Genomic DNA, 15871 nt, shown 5'->3' with positions numbered 1-15871 from the left:
TCCCCGCTGAGGTCCCACCTCATTATTAAAATTTAGGCCATTCTGTCCAACTCTGGGCACCGCACTTTAGGAAGGATGTGAAGGCCTTAGAGAGGGTGCAGAAAAGATTTACTCGAATGATTCCAGGGATGAGGGACTTCAGTTATGTGGATAGACTGGAGAAGCAGGGATTGTTCTCCCTAGAACAGAGAAGGTTAAGAGGAGATTTGGTTGAAGTGTTTAAAATCATGAAGGATTTAGATAAAGTAAATAAAGAGAAACTGTTCCTGTTGGCTGAAGGGTCGAGAACCAGAGGACACAGATTTAAGGTGATTGCCAAAAGAACCAAAGGCAACATGAGGAATAACATTTTTACGCAGCGAGTAGTTATGATCTGGACCGCGTTGCCTGAAAGGGTGGTGGAAGCAGATTCAATCGTGGCTTTCAAAAAGGAATTGGATAAATACTTGAAGGGAAAAAATTTGCAGGACTACGGGGAAAAAGTGGGGGAATGGGACTAACTGGATTGTTCTTACAAAGAGCCGGCATGGGCTCGATGGGCCGAAAGGCCCCCTTCTGTGCTGTAACCATTCTACGTAAGCTGACATTTCAATGCAGTACTGAGGTAGTGCTGCATTGCTAGGAGTGCCATTTTTCAGTGAGGCACCTAAACCAAACCTGTCCTTTCAGGTGGTTGTAAAAGATTCCATAGTACTATTTGAAGAAGAACAAGGGAGCTCTTCAGTTGTCCTGGGCTACATTCATCCCTCAAACAACACCACAAAACCAGATTATCTGATCATTTAGCTCATTGCTGTTTGTGTGACCTTGCAGTGCTTCAATTGGGTGGCTTGTTTTCCTACATTACAACAGTGACTATACTTAAAAAGTACTTAATTGGCTATGGATGTTCTGAGATCATGAAAGGCGCTATATAAAAGTAAGTTCTTTTTCTTCAAATGCGATGATGTAACAGCAGACCAGCATTCTGTCGTGTGACAACTGTTAACATCAGCATTGTTGAATTAAAAAAAATATACACTGTGAACCTCAATTCTTTATTAGCCTGTTAGCTTTTAAAATGAACTATTCTGAGAATACTAGGCTTTCTCAAAAGTAGATTAAAGTCCAGATAACATTCAAACTAATCTGTATGAAGTGTTTACATTTTTAGGATGGCAACTAATAACAATTAGATGGCATAGGAACTACATGTTGGAGCAATCATGATCTGGATATTGAACAAAATATCCACTGCACTAAGAGCAGGGATGCCACAGCATTGCTGTAAGTGGCTAATGCAGCAAAGGTGCACAATTAAAGATTGTTCAGGCTTACCCAACCAAGTCAGAGACTCGGTGAGATGAGGTCCACAACAGTTTAATGTTACAATAAAAGTTACAGTGACATATCTCAATGGATTCCTTAAGCGCAATGGAAAGCTCAGTTCAACGATGGAAGAAATTATTTAGGAGCAATGCGTAACCGTTTATTGCACCTAAGGTTGTGTAAAAGAAAGTGTGAAACTAATCTGATCAAAGGCTTGTGTATATCTGACCCTATTAAAGTGCTTTCGGAGTCCAGAGAAAAGTGGCAGTCCAAACATACCCTCCAGCCCACAGTGTGTGCACCCCTGCTATATATAATCCATGATTATTCATCTATTATATATTTCTCCATCCCCCTTGATAAGCAGAACTCTTAGTAATGATATATGCTGAAACAACAGAAAAGTAGTTAAATTGACTAAAATGAACAAATTACAGGAATGACAAGAGCTTAAGTTATGTTAAATACCGGGGCTCCATTTTGAGTACTGTTCATTTTTTATACATTAAAGAGGGGTTAAAGTATTACTGTGCCTGAACCAGTTTTGTGAGGTATGAGTATCAATCAATATCTGTCCTACTTGTGCTAAATGAAATACATTGTTCAAATTCTATTGTAAACAGAGGTGGTTTGAACAGAATTCACAGTTATGCACAATACAACTTCTGGACAAATAAAGGTGACATTTTACGTGTGATTTGTATGCAACTTTGAGCTGTTCAGGACTGTATCTTTAACTTGACAAAATACAGACCTTCATTTTGTTCATCAACATGCCTAATACTTTGATTTGGCATCTTTTTAAGAACATAAGAACATAAGAAATAGGAGCAGGAGTAGGCCAATCGGCCCCTCGAGCCTGCTCCGCCATTCAATAAGATCATGGCTGATCTGATCCTAACCTCAAATCTAAATTCATGTCCAATTTCCTGCCCGCCCCCCTTAACCCCTAATTCCCTTTACTTCTAGGAAACTGTCGATTTCTGTTTTAAATTTATTTAATGATGTAGCTTCCACAGCTTCCTGGGGCAGCAAATTCCACAGACCTACTACCCTCTGAGTGAAGAAGTTTCTCCTCATCTCATTTTTGAAAGATTATGCTAAGATTATGCCCCCTCGTTCTAGTTTCACCCATCCTTGGGAACATCCTTACCGCATCCACCCGATCAAGCCCCTTCACAATCTTTTTTGTTTCAATAAGATCGCCTCTCATTCTTCTGAACTCCAATGAGTAGAGTCCCAATCTACTCAACCTCTCCTCATATGTCCGCCCCCTCATCCCCAGGCATTTTTGAAATGCCTTTTTATGTCCTATTTAAATTGCCTTTGGGTTCGATCGGTTGATCTGAATAGTTTGCAAAATTCAGTTGCAAATTCATAATAGCAGTATAGAACTGACCACCAGAATGAGACAATGACATCATGATGCCCCAGATCATGACATCCTCATGTTGCAGTGGTCCAAAGATGTCAACATCATTTTGATGTACCTTATGATGCATGTGTGCTCAGAGGACTGTGGAGCATGAGCCAGTGCAGAGAAACCACCCAGAAGTTTCATTACAGCCAGTCTGCAAAATGGATAATATGATAACAGACCACATGCCAACAGTGGCCTGCATGAATCTGCTCCAGTCATGGTAGTGTGTTCACTATTAATTGAAAACTGGATTGTGTGGGAAGTGTGGAGTGCTCCTGTTTCCAATTGACAGTAAAAATGGGACAGTACAAATTTGATCTGTAGTCACCACTGACTATTTTATTCTCAGTATCTTGTGTCATTGTTTGGGTTCTCAATTGTTTAACTTGGCGGCAAGGATTTTATTGTCGGAACCCAAATGCATTTAGGGAAATTTATTCAAGAGCCCTTGGCTTTGTGAAAAAGGATGTGGCAAATCTCTCCTTGTTTGCAAATGTGATGCAATAATGTTATCATTTGCAGGTGACATCAAAAAGATGGAAAAGATGTGCAATTCTCCCTCTCCAAATACATTAAAAAAAATTGCCAAACATTTTTTTCCTAAAAAGTTTTTCCAGTAACTTTGGAGGCTGAAATATCTAACATTTCATTACTAACTTGCACATCCTCAATTAGTTAATTTGGTAAAGGTTTTGAACTGACGTGAATTTTTACCGTAGTTCAGTGCAGTTAGACGAACAGAGCAATTGAGCCCAGAGTGACAAGTATTTCATAAAAGCCAAGCTGTTTGTTTTTCCACTGAGGTGGAACTGAATGTGGGTTCAACATATTATCATGAGAATTTTATTTGAAATTGTAAGTCCTATTGTTAATGGCCATTTATTACACTAAAATCATTTAATGTATTCAACATTATTTCACTAACTCCACAGATTCAGAGAATGTGCTTTCTCTGTTTTCCAACCCTTAATCTTCCCACACCCGATTGTGATTATAGCTTCTTCTAGTAATGTGGCTTCATCAGTTCCCAGGACTTAGTGAACTCAGTGTAGCATCACACAAACAAGTTGAAGTTGTTGCAAAAGAGTGATGGTGACTCCTGCAATCTAAATTTGTCTTTTTAAGGATTATATATATGATCACTGCTTTTGGTGGGTTCGGCTGCTCTTCACATTTTGTTTGTGTAACTACTCCAGTTTCAGATTGTGTTCTGAACGTACATTCAGCAAATACACTGTTCCAATGACTTACATAGCAACAGACCTTACAAGATGGTTGAAAATAAATAAATCTGACTGAAGAATTAAACATTGAACATTGGTTGATTGAAAGTGATACACATCTCACAAATTGATTTAGATTCTCAGAAAGATGGATGTTGGAAAGAAATACTTCTTGGCTCCAGTAAAGGTCCCCCCCAACCAGAAAAAATTATCAGACATCTGGTTGAAATTAGGCCCATAAGTTTTTATGTACTGAAAAGAACATTGAACTGGAATTTGATTATCTTTTTAAAATCAACATGGGAGAAAAAATAGGACACAGGAAAGTGTAGCTTGTGGCTTCCCTTCAAAAATTACTTTAACCTTTTTTGGCTGGGTTGGAACAAAATGTTTATTCATCCACTAATCTAACTTGTATTCAGTCACATTTCCATTTCAATCGGGGTGTTGGATAGGCTTAAAGATATATTCCCCTTTTCCTTGTTTCCTTAAACCCTCTTTCCCACTTCCACTTGCACCATACTGTTGTCCTCCTGAGGGAGCTGCCAGTCAGTCCTACTCCCAGACACTCACGGATGCCACGCTTGAGCTGGACAGAAGAAAGGAACTTCAAGTTGTCCTGTGTTTCCTTCCTCTCCTCCTCCATCACAGCAGCATCACTTTAGCATTTTTCAGATGCGGTGCAATTTTGCTTGACTTTTAACTTCGAGGAGTGTGAAAGGGAATTCTATATCACTCGGATGTGCAACATTAATTTTGTACATCAAACTGTTGAGAGACTGTGAATACAGGCTGCCAAACAGCTTGGGAGGAAAACAAGACTATCGGTTGTGTTGAAATGGGACTTGGACCCTGTACTGCACATACCTTTGCTTTAGTGCATGGACTGTAAAGTGCTGAATTGCAATGATCTTGGGATTATTGAACATTTAGTCAGTGTACTTTGAATCTGTTGGGAAGTTAGGATGTCTGGGATAAGATAACACATAACAGCATTGAAATCTGTGCTGATACTAACACATTTAGATTGGATGAAACCTTATTTTAAAATATATGGGCCCTCCCCTCTTCCCCAATTCCAGGATTGCTATGTTGTCCACACACAATCTATGTTAAATTTCAAAGCTTGCATTGTAAAGTGTTTGCTACTTTATTTGCTAATAGTTCTGCTAAATCAGGCAAGGGTATACAATAGAATTATACTGCTTAGATTCAGCCAGTAAGGCTGAACGGAGCCACCTACTTTAATCTGACATTATTGGTGGTAGACTTGCAGTATTATCGTCACTAGTAATTAACTAAATAAATACATTAATTAAAAAAACAACATATTTCAAGCAGAGTAGCACTCCTAATGCCATGCCAGGGACACCGTTTTGTATATGCTCATGTGTGCAAACTTAAACTTGCTTCCTATCCCCATCAACTCCTCAGATGCTTGGTACACTGACAGACGTGCCAGGCTCATTGTCACATCTGTCATTGCAGATGACCCAGAGATTGGGTGACAACACTGATTTGATTAGAAGATACATTTTCTAATTATTTAACAATTCTTTTCCCTTTTGACAGATGAGATTACCGATTATTCCCTTCCGTGACATGTACTGCCCCATTACAGCGTGACACTCCCAACTGAGAACTGATAAAACTCACTCAAGTTAGTGATATGCAGCCGGAGCGAAAAGTCACACTTGCAAGGGATTGTAACTGGGGAGAGTATAATCTAACTTGTATTTGTCATAGGTGACGAACTGTCCACCTAAAAGTAACTACAATAATGGGACATACTGAGCTGTTCCTTATCGCTTCAAGGTGCAGTGACCTACAGTACTTGGCTCTGTGGGACTTTTCTCTGTAATGCAGATCCTGGAATCTCCAACATTTTGTGTTCAGACCACACACTTTTGGAAAGGAAGCTTGGGTGGGGACGTAGGCTGAGATTAATTAAGTGAACACTATACTCCATTCAGTGCACCAAATGTTGCTTCTCTGAATTTTTAAACTGCTTTCTCAACTCAGAAACTCAACAAATAGTGACAGGAGAAAATCCACTCGTGAATATGGAAGTTCAGCATTTGCTGTTTTACTCCCGTTCTTTCTGCCACCATCAACAAAGTATGAAAACTAACCATGGGTATCAGTGTAGTCCTAATGTTGATCTGCTTTAACATTGGAGTCTCCTGTCTCTGTCCCTGCCTCAGCCCATCTACTGCTAAAACCCTCACCCATGCCTTTGTCACCTCCAGACTCGACTATTCCAATGCTCTCCTGCCCATCTTCCACTCTCAATAAACTTAAGCTCATCCAAAGCTCTGCTACCTGTATCCTAACTCGCACCAAGTCACCCATGTTCGCTGACCTACATTTGTCCACCAATTCCTCAGATTTAAAATTCTCATCCTGGTGTTCAAATCCCTCCATGGCTTCGACCCTCTCTGACCTCCTGTGACCCTACAACCCTCCCTGATCTCGGCATCCTGCAATACTGGCCTCTTGCACATCCGCGACTTCTTTGCTGCACCATTGGTGGCTGTGCCTTCAGTTGTCTAGGCACTAAGCTATGCAATTCCCTCCCTAAACTTCTCTCTCTCCACCGCTGTCTCCTCCTTTAAGACGCTCCTTAAAACCTACCTCTTTGACCAAGCTTTTGGCCCCCTGTTCAAATGTCTCTTTTTTTGCCTAGGTATCAGTTTTTGTCTGGTTACACTCCTATGAAGCACTATGGGATGTTTGATTATGTTAAAGGCACTATATAAATGCAAGTCATTGTTGTTGTACCCTTGTTTTTTTGCTAAGGGTGCATTTACTCTTCTCAAATTGCACTTGGGTGAGCTGCAGCTTTGGAGAGGCGATTTACACTGGCCTTTTCCAACCCACTTGCCTTTGGTTTCGAAATTGTTTTGAAGCCTTTTGACATTCTGACACCATTATGTCACAGTGTTTTAGGGATGCCCCCACCCCCCACCCCCATAGTATTGTGAACTTTTGAACCTGAATCACAGAAGACCATGTTTACACTGTAGTCTAGGGTTTCACATCCAATGTTCCATTGTGATACATAATCAGATTGCTACTGAGATTCCTGTTTACACACTAACTTTAGCTAAGACTGCTTTACTGTGACAGTAAAGTTGGTGTGTAAATGTGGTGATTTCCAGCACTACAGTAAGGTTCCTTGTTTTTGCAGATGGCTCAATTGGATTTAAAAATAAGAACAGTTCAGCAATCAAAATGGTGCAGAATTTGGATTGGTGCCCACAGAGAGCTTACCAGAGTAGCTCCAAAAGTAATATGAACATGGCATAATATACATGATATTACCAGTCATACTGCAGTATTCGAGCATTTGATTCTTGCAAGAAGGTCAGAAAAACCCACAACTGCATTTTTGTCCCTTTGTTGTAAAGTCTGAATGAGATTTGACTCTTTTGCTGTGGTAGCAAGATATCTTTGTGCAGGAGGATGCTGGGGTTTCCCCATTATTAAGATTCCAAAATTCATCTATGCAGATCTAAACACAAGCATCTTAATTTTTTTAAAGGAAAAAGTCCTGCTTTTCCAAAGTGCTTTATTGAAAGTGAAGCATTTGTCATCGAATTCCAACCTTTATCAGTGGGTCCAGGGACAAATCTGTATTTGATCTTGGTTCTCCTCAATAGGTGAATTTTATCACAAGTCGGCTGGGCTGCAGACTGGGCCGTTTTGTGGAAAGAGTGTTGTACCTTTTGAAGGCAGGGTGAAAGCTAGGAGGCATTAGTACCACTGCACAGACGGATATCTCATGCAAACTGGTCCTGGACTAGTATTGAGGGCATTGATGGGTCAGTCAGTGGTCAGATACTCCTTCTATTCTACTTCCAACTGAAAGAAGTGCAACAAAGAGAAACACAAGGACAATGTAACAGAAACTGTTTAGTGTTTGAAAAGCAAGAATATGGTATTATGGTAGGTACAGCACAGGAGGAGGCCATTTGGCCCATCTTGCCTGTGCCGGTTTTTTGAACAAGCTTTCCAATTAGTCCCATTCTTTCCCCATACCTCTGTAAATTTTTTCTCTTTAAGTATTTATCCAATTCCCTTTTGAAAGTTACTATTGAATCTGCTTCCACCACCCTTTCAGGCAGTGAATTCCAGATCATTACAACTCGCTGTGCAAAAAAATGTTTCCTCATGTCACCTCTGGCTCTTTTGCTGATCAGCTTAAATCTGTGTCCTCTGGTTACCGACCCTTCTACCACTGGAAACAGTTTCTCCTTATTTACTCTATCAAAACTGTTCATGATTTTGAACACCTCTATCAAATCTCCCCTTAACCTTCTCTGTTCTAAGGAGAACAATCCCAGCTTCTCCAGTCTCTCCACATAACTGAAGTCCCTCATCCCTGGTACCATTCTAGTAAATCCCTTTTCTCCACCCACTAATGCCTTGACATCCTTCCTAAAGTGTGGTGCCCAGAATTGAACACAATACTCCAGCTGAGGCCTAACCAGTATTTTATAAAGGTTTAGCATAACTTCCTTGCTTTTGTACTCTATGCCTCTGTTAATAAAGCCCAGGATCCCATATGCTTTTTTAACCACTTTCTCAACCTGTCCTGCCACCGTCAAAGATTTGTGTATGTGCACCCCCAGGTCTCTCTATTCCTGAACCCTGTTTAAAATTGTACCATTTAGTTCATATTGCCATGCCTCATTCTTCCTACTAAAATGCATCACTTCACACTTCTCTGCGTTAAATTTCTGCCATGTGTCTGCCCATTTCACCAGTCTGTCTATGTTCTTCTGAAGTCTGTAACCATCCTCCACATTGTTTACTACATTTCTGAGTTTTGTGTCATCTGCAAACTTTGAAATTATACCCTTTATACCCAAGTCCAGTTCATTAATATATATCACAAAGAGCAGTGGTCCTAATACTGACCCCTGGGGAACACCACTGTATACTTCCCTCCAGTTTGAAAAGCAACCATTCACCACTACTCTCTGCTTTCTGTCCCCTAGCCAATTTTGTATCCACGCTGCCACTGTCCCTTTAATCCCATGGGCTTTAATTTTGCTAACAAGTCTGTTATGTGCTACTTTATCAAACGCCTTTTGAAAGTCCATACACACAACATCAACCGCACTACCCTCAACAACCCTCTCCGTTACTTCATCAAAGAACTCAATCAAGTTAGTCAAACACGATTTGCCTTTAACAAATCTGTGCTGACTTTACATATTCAGAAGAATTACAGTTACTTGTTGTTAATGAAGAGTTTGCTTTCCTGAAAAAACAGAAAAGTAACTTTGATTCCAATGTGGAATTCAGAAAGTCTATAAATGTTATCTTTTAAAAGAGAAACAGAAAATATATCCTATTTTGTTACAAACGTAATTTGACCGATGATTTTCCGTATGGGTTACTCCTTGTGCATTGTAACCAACTTAACAACAGCATATTCTGCCAAGTCTAAGTGTTCATTCTGCAAATAAATTTGAAACTTCAAAGCAGTCTGGCAGAATGATGGATGTTCTTCCTGTTCTTACCTTTCGTGTCAGTGCTTGCTGTTTTTGAGTGTTTGCAATTTACTTATTTTCTTTTAAATTCGTATTAGTACAGCCCTGTTTCAAGTCAGTTTATATTTATAGATTCAGTGACTGAATGGCTAAGTGTGACATTTATTAAAATTCCTCATACGTCAGACCATTAATTGGCATGTTTTAGGTGAAAGTTACTGTATACTGTGTAAAAGATCATCTATTCAACATTATTTAAAGGGACAATTAACTTTCAGAAAATTAAGCATCACTATTAATAGAACAGAGAGATGAATAAACACAGTTCTTTAGGTGTCAGATTGGTTCAATCGGTAGCACCCTTGCGTCTGAGTCAAAAGGTTCTGGCTTGAAGCCTCGTACATGATTTCAGCTGACACTCCTGTGCAGTACTGAGGGAGAGCTCCATTGTCTGAATTGTTGTCCTTCGGATGAGATGTTATACCAAAGCCCTGTATTTGTTCTGGTGGATGCGAATGACCCCAATACGCTATATAGAGATGAGCAGGAGATTATCCGAGCCAATGTTTCTCTTTCAACCAACACTGCCAATAAACAGAATGGAGGTGAAATTGGAATGTTTAGCCACCGTTTTTTTAGGCGCTACGCAGCCAACTAAGCCTCGAAAATGGGGTCCGTGGTGCACTTCCGGCAGGATGTCCGCAGGATGCCATCTTGGTAAAGGGGTTTGCGCCTATTGGCTGCCAGCATCATGCAGAGTAGGGAGATTAAGAAGCTCGACACCATCCAGGTCAAAGCAGCCCCCTTGATTGGCACCCCATCCACCACCCTAAACATTCACTCCCTTCACCACCGGCGCACCGTGGCTGCAGTGTGCACCATCCTCAGGATGCACTGCAGCAACTCGCCAAGGCTTCTTCGACAGCACCTCCCAAACCCGCGACCTCTACCACAATGCGAATGAGTGTGCAACACTGATTTAAAGAGACCGTTACAATTTTGGAACTCCACACTCCATCTTAACCTCACACAGCTGAACATAACTTAAAGGGCATGAAGGACCCCCCCACCCCCAGCTCCACCAGCAGATTTAAAGGGATTGTGCAGGAGTTACAGGTTAGCTGCTGGATTATTTCTTCTGGCTGCTGCTGCATTTGTACATGTTTTTGGAGGTTTCCAATATTTGGATAAAGTTTCAGTACTTTACAGGGAGTGGGCTGACAGGCAACAGCAAGGGCACTGGCAGAGTGGCAGGGGTAGGAGCAGGAATGCTGTCATCCTGAGGGAGGGCAGCAGGTTCATGTTCCATGGAGCCACTGCCACTTGCTGCCCCCTGTTATGCGCCACCTTCTCCCGCAAGGAAGAGGGAAGGGTGTCAGTGAGTGCCTTGCAAGATGTTTGGGTGATGTGACTGTCATGGTTGAATAGCTACTGTGAGTTGTGTGTGTAAGGCTTGCAACAGTGTCAAGTGTGTAAGGGTGAGGTAATGCCTATGATTTGAATGGTTGAGTACTGATTGATAGAGATTGTTGGTAGGTGGGTGATGGGGGTGTATTGAATTGATCAGTGGATGAGGCTAGTGGTACAGTAGGTACGATATGTACTGCATTCATGTTCTTGGGGCTATGCTCCTGGCATTTATCTCCTCCCCTACTTCCTCCCACTGCCTCTTCAGCGTATGTCTGGAAGGCCTCCTGCCCACCCTGCAGATACAGGATGCTCCTCCTTCTCTCCACCTCTTGCACCAAGGCCTCCAGTGCATCATCAGAGAACCTTGGTGCACGCTGTCTCCCAGACGCAGCCATTCTTCAAAGTATCACAGTGCAGATTCAGTTTTGAAACGACTCCCACCACTTCTTGTAGTCACAGTGCACCTCCCCTTTAAGAGGTGCATGCTGCCTTTAAGAAGCATGAGCCACTCGCGATATCTGGGCCCCCTGCTGATGCGAGCAGCCGACCAACAGCGCAAGTGGAGCTGGCTGCACGCAGCAGTCATTTAAAACAGCAGGCAGCACGGGTTAATCGTGAAACGCGCCCCCCCTGCCCATTTTCAGGGGTTATCCAATTTAACCCCCAGTAACTGCTCATTCTTCTTATTTCTGGGATGTTGCTGTGTGTAAACTAGCTGCTGCATTTACCCACATAACGATAGTGACTGCATTTCATAAAGTAATTAATTGTATATGGAGTGCTTTGGGATATCCCAAGAAATGTGATAAGGCACTACTTAAAACAATTAACTTCCCTGTAACATTTGCTCTATGTACCTGAAACATTGCAGTCATTCACCTGCTAATATAACAATGTATCCAGATAGCTGGATCTTAAATTATAAGGTTATGACTGCACTAATTCTGGAACAAAATCCCACGTGCCTAACAAAAACAAACATTAAAAAAAAACAAAATCATCGAGGTGTATATTTTGTACATTCATTACACCCAAGTTATCTTTGAGTTTTAATAAAAACAGAGGCATGCTTTGACTGTTACCAGACTCTCATTTGTGAAAAGTTTTGCTATTACATTAAATGGAGCTAGACTGCTGCCTTGTTTGTCAGATGGCTGAGTTTATTTGGCGAGCAGGTGGGGGTTGTTAAGCTTATGCGCACTTGCACTATTTTTTTTATATAAAGTACTCTTTGGACTCTGAAGGCTTTTCTTCTAGAGTAAACAATGAAGCACAAAAGCCTCAGCTACAGTAGATAACTTTCCATGGGTTTGAATATCTGCCAAGCAGATGTTGTCTTTGGAAATGGCCCAGACGAGATTGGGCAAGACAGACGCTGATTTGGGGAGAGGTTACACACAATTACACAGCTTTCTCGGCATTGTGCAGGAGGATGCTGGGGTTTCCTCCCGTAAACTAACTTGTGGTTGGGTTGTTCAGTGCTCATTCCTTTAGACCCAGCCCTCTCAGTGTCCCTGAACAGAGAAATTCAAGCTGGCCATTTTGGATCTGATTCTTTTGAGTCCACCCTGCACGGTCTCTCTGGTTCATATTAAGGTTTCAGCTTCATTTGGGTTATGTGTCATGACTGCCTAAACTCGAACAGCTTCTTTTAAAGGATTTCAGATTTTCACTAAACCGATTTTTAATGTCTTAAATTCAATCAGAAGTGGAAAAAAGTCAGAAGTGGAAAAAAGCACACCATGATGTGTAGTATTAAACTCTGCAATCATCTTAGTATAATTTAAAAAAGGATACAATTGAGACCATTCACAGGAGATGGCAGAAGAAGGGGATATGATATGTTTTTAATTACTTTGTATTTTATAATATAGCCAAAACAAAAATGAAAACTGAAAATTCAGTCAAAACAGTGAAAATCTGTGCATATCTCCTGCTATTCTGTGATGTGCTTTGGGAAGTAGAATTACTTTTTAAAAACTTGCATTTTATTGGGTTTTTTTGCCTGACAACTGACAATAACAAGGGTGGTAGGCAATATTCATTGCAAACAGGATAACCAATATATGTCTGAGTTATACTCGAGGCATATTATACTGGCACCGTTTTTGGAACCTTGTCTGATCAGACTGATCTTGAATGGGGACGCAGGACTCCACACATGTGTACTTACCATTGTGTATGATGCTCTGCTTACTGGCCTCCAACTACCCTTACAGTTTTTAAAATCAACAACGAGCTGATGGGATAGTCAGTTCGTTTTTGATAGAAACTACAAGGCCTGCATGAATTCTTTTTCAACTTTAAATGAAAGTTTGAAAGTTCAATTGTTGTATTGGTTGTAGTTACATTTCAGCAGTTGCATAGCTCAATTGTCGGGAGACCATCTCTTCCAATGGTTTTGCACCACGAGAGAAACATTAATTGAAATTACTGTTTGCAACAAGAACATTGGAATGCTTAATGCATTCATATATTTCTCTGTACACTGTTAATTTTCTTAAAATAAACATCTTAACATTTCTGTAAAAATAAGTGAGTGTCATTTGTTAATATTGCAAGCATTAATTCCTGTGTTGTTGAATCAAAGCAAGTTTGGCAGGGTTATGCTGCAATGCTGCTTTTTTTTTATTCGTTCATGGGATGTGTACGTCGCTGGCAAGACCAGCATTTATTGCCCATCCCTAACTGCCCTAGAGAAGGTGATGGTGAGCCGCCTTCTTGAACCGCTGCAGTCCGTGTGGTGAAGGTTCTCCCACAGTGCTGCTCGGTAGGGAGTTCCAGGATTTTGACCCAGCGACGATGAAGGAACGGCGATATATTTCCCAGTTGGGATGGTGTGTGACTTGGAGGGGAACGTGCAGGTGGTGTTGTTCCCATGTGCCTGCTGCTCTTGTCCTTTTAGATGGTAGAGGTCGCAGGTTTGGGAGGTGCTGTCGAAGAAGCCTTGGCAAGTTGCTGCAGTGCATCATGTGGATGGTACACACTGCAGCCACGGTGCGCCGGTGGTGGAGGGAGTGAATGCTTAGGGTGGTGGATGGGGTGCCAATCAAGTGGGCTGCTTTGTCCTGGATGGTGTCGAGCTTCTTGAGTGTTGTTGGAGCTGCACTCGTCCAGGCAAGTGGAGAGTATTCCATCACACTCCTGACTTGTGCCTTGTAGATGGTGGAAAGGCTTTGGGGAGTCAGGAGGTGAGTCACTTGCCGCAGAATATCCAGCCACTGACCTGCTCTTGTAGACACAGTATTTATATGGCTGGACTAGTTAAGTTTCTGGTCAATGGTGACCCCCAGGATGTTAATGGTGGGGGATTCGGTGACGGTAATGCCGTTGAATGTCAAGGGGAGGTAGTTACACTCTCTCTTGTTGGAGATGGTCATTGCCTGGCATTTGTCTGGCGCGAATGTTACTTGCCACTTATCAGCCCAAGCCTGGATGTTGTCCAGGCCTTGCTGCATGCAGGCTCGGACTGCTTCATTATTTGATGGGTTGCAAATGGAACTGAACACTGTGCAATCATCAGCGAACATCCCCATTTCTGACCTTATGATGGAGGGAAGGTCATTGATGAAGCAGCTGAAGATGGTTGGGCCTAGGACACTGCCCTGAGGAATTCTTGCAGCATTGTCCTTTGTGCTAGGTATGACTCCAGCCACTGGAGAGTTTTCCCCCGATTCCCATTGACTTCAATTTTACTAGGGCTCCTTGGTGCCACACTCGGTCAAATGCTGCCTTGATGTCAAGGGCAGTCACTCTCACCTCACCTCTGGAATTCAGCTCTTCTGTCCATGTTTGGACCAAGGCTGTAATGAGGTCTGGAGCAGAGTGGTCCTGGCGGAACCCAAACTGAGCATCGGTGAACAGGTTATTGGTGAGTAAGTGCCGCTTGATAGCACTGTCGACGACACCTTCCATCACTTTGCTGACGATTGAGAGTGGACTGATGGGGCGGTAATTGGCCGGATTGGATTTGTCCTGCTTTTTGTGGACAGGACATACCTGGGCAATTTTCCACATTGTCAGGTAGATGCCAGTGTTGTAGCTGTACTGGAACAGCTTGGCTCGAGGCGCAGCTAGTTCTGGAGCACAAGACTTCAGCACTACAGCCGGGATGTTATCGGGGCCCATAGCCTTTGTTGTATCCAGTGCACTCAGCCGTTTCTTGATATCACGTGGAGTGAATCGAATTGGCCGAAGACTGGCTTCTGTGATGGTGGGGATATCGGGAGGAGGCCGAGATGGATCATCCACTCGGCACTTCTGGGTGAAGATGGTTGCAAACGCTTCAGCCTTGTCTTTTGTACTCACGTGCTGGGCTCTGCCATCATTGAGGATGAGGATGTTTACAGAGCCTCCTCTTCCACTGGTGCAGTCCATAAATCATTTTACACTAGTGAACGATGCTCAGTACAACCGCAGTTTTAGTGTGCTAAGAGGCACTAACATAGTGAAGTGGTTCAGGCGACATCATAAATACAAGAGCAAAGCTCATAGGTTTGGCATCCCCTGGACTCCACGATGTGTGATAGCCTTGAAATACATATTTTATTTTTTAAATTCCTTTACGCAATGGGCATGATTTTAAATGGGAAAAATGGGTGGGTTGTGGGTGGGTGCGGGGGGGGCAGTAAAAATTTTAAAAATCTAAAACCCGCCTCCAACCCGCCCACTTCCAGTTTTTACGGAGGCGGGACGAGGGGTGGGAGACCAACCCGCTCTTCGGAGGTGGGTCGGTCAGTAAAAGCTTTCAAGGATGCTGTGGGCCTTCATTTTGACAGTTTTTTTGTTTTGAACACCGGGGGGCCAGGATTCCTGGGCTTTCTACCTCATGCACGTGAGAGGAGGTGAGAAGGCCCAAAACAGCAGGTAAGTGCCTTTATAGTACAGCTTGTGGGCTCAGAGGAGCAGGACTGCTTCCCCCAGGCCCAACAAGCCTACCTGCAGCGATCCCCCCCACAATCTCCCACCCCCCCATGATGATCTCCGACTCCTCCCCTTGATGACTGAGC

General features: G+C 42.4%; 1 protein-coding gene across 8 annotated transcripts in view; it reads left to right on the top strand.

The window, feature by feature from the left end:
• The window catches only part of LOC137321296 (nuclear factor 1 B-type-like), a 333533-nt gene that overhangs the window by 64559 nt on the left and 253103 nt on the right, over positions 1-15871 (top strand). The window lies entirely within an intron of this gene.

Source organism: Heptranchias perlo, chromosome 4 (genome assembly GCF_035084215.1).
Source record: "Heptranchias perlo isolate sHepPer1 chromosome 4, sHepPer1.hap1, whole genome shotgun sequence".
NCBI classification, from domain to species: Eukaryota; Metazoa; Chordata; class Chondrichthyes; order Hexanchiformes; family Hexanchidae; genus Heptranchias; species Heptranchias perlo.
The sequence above is the reverse complement of the archived record's forward strand: the minus strand, read 5'-3'. Positions and strand labels throughout refer to the sequence as shown.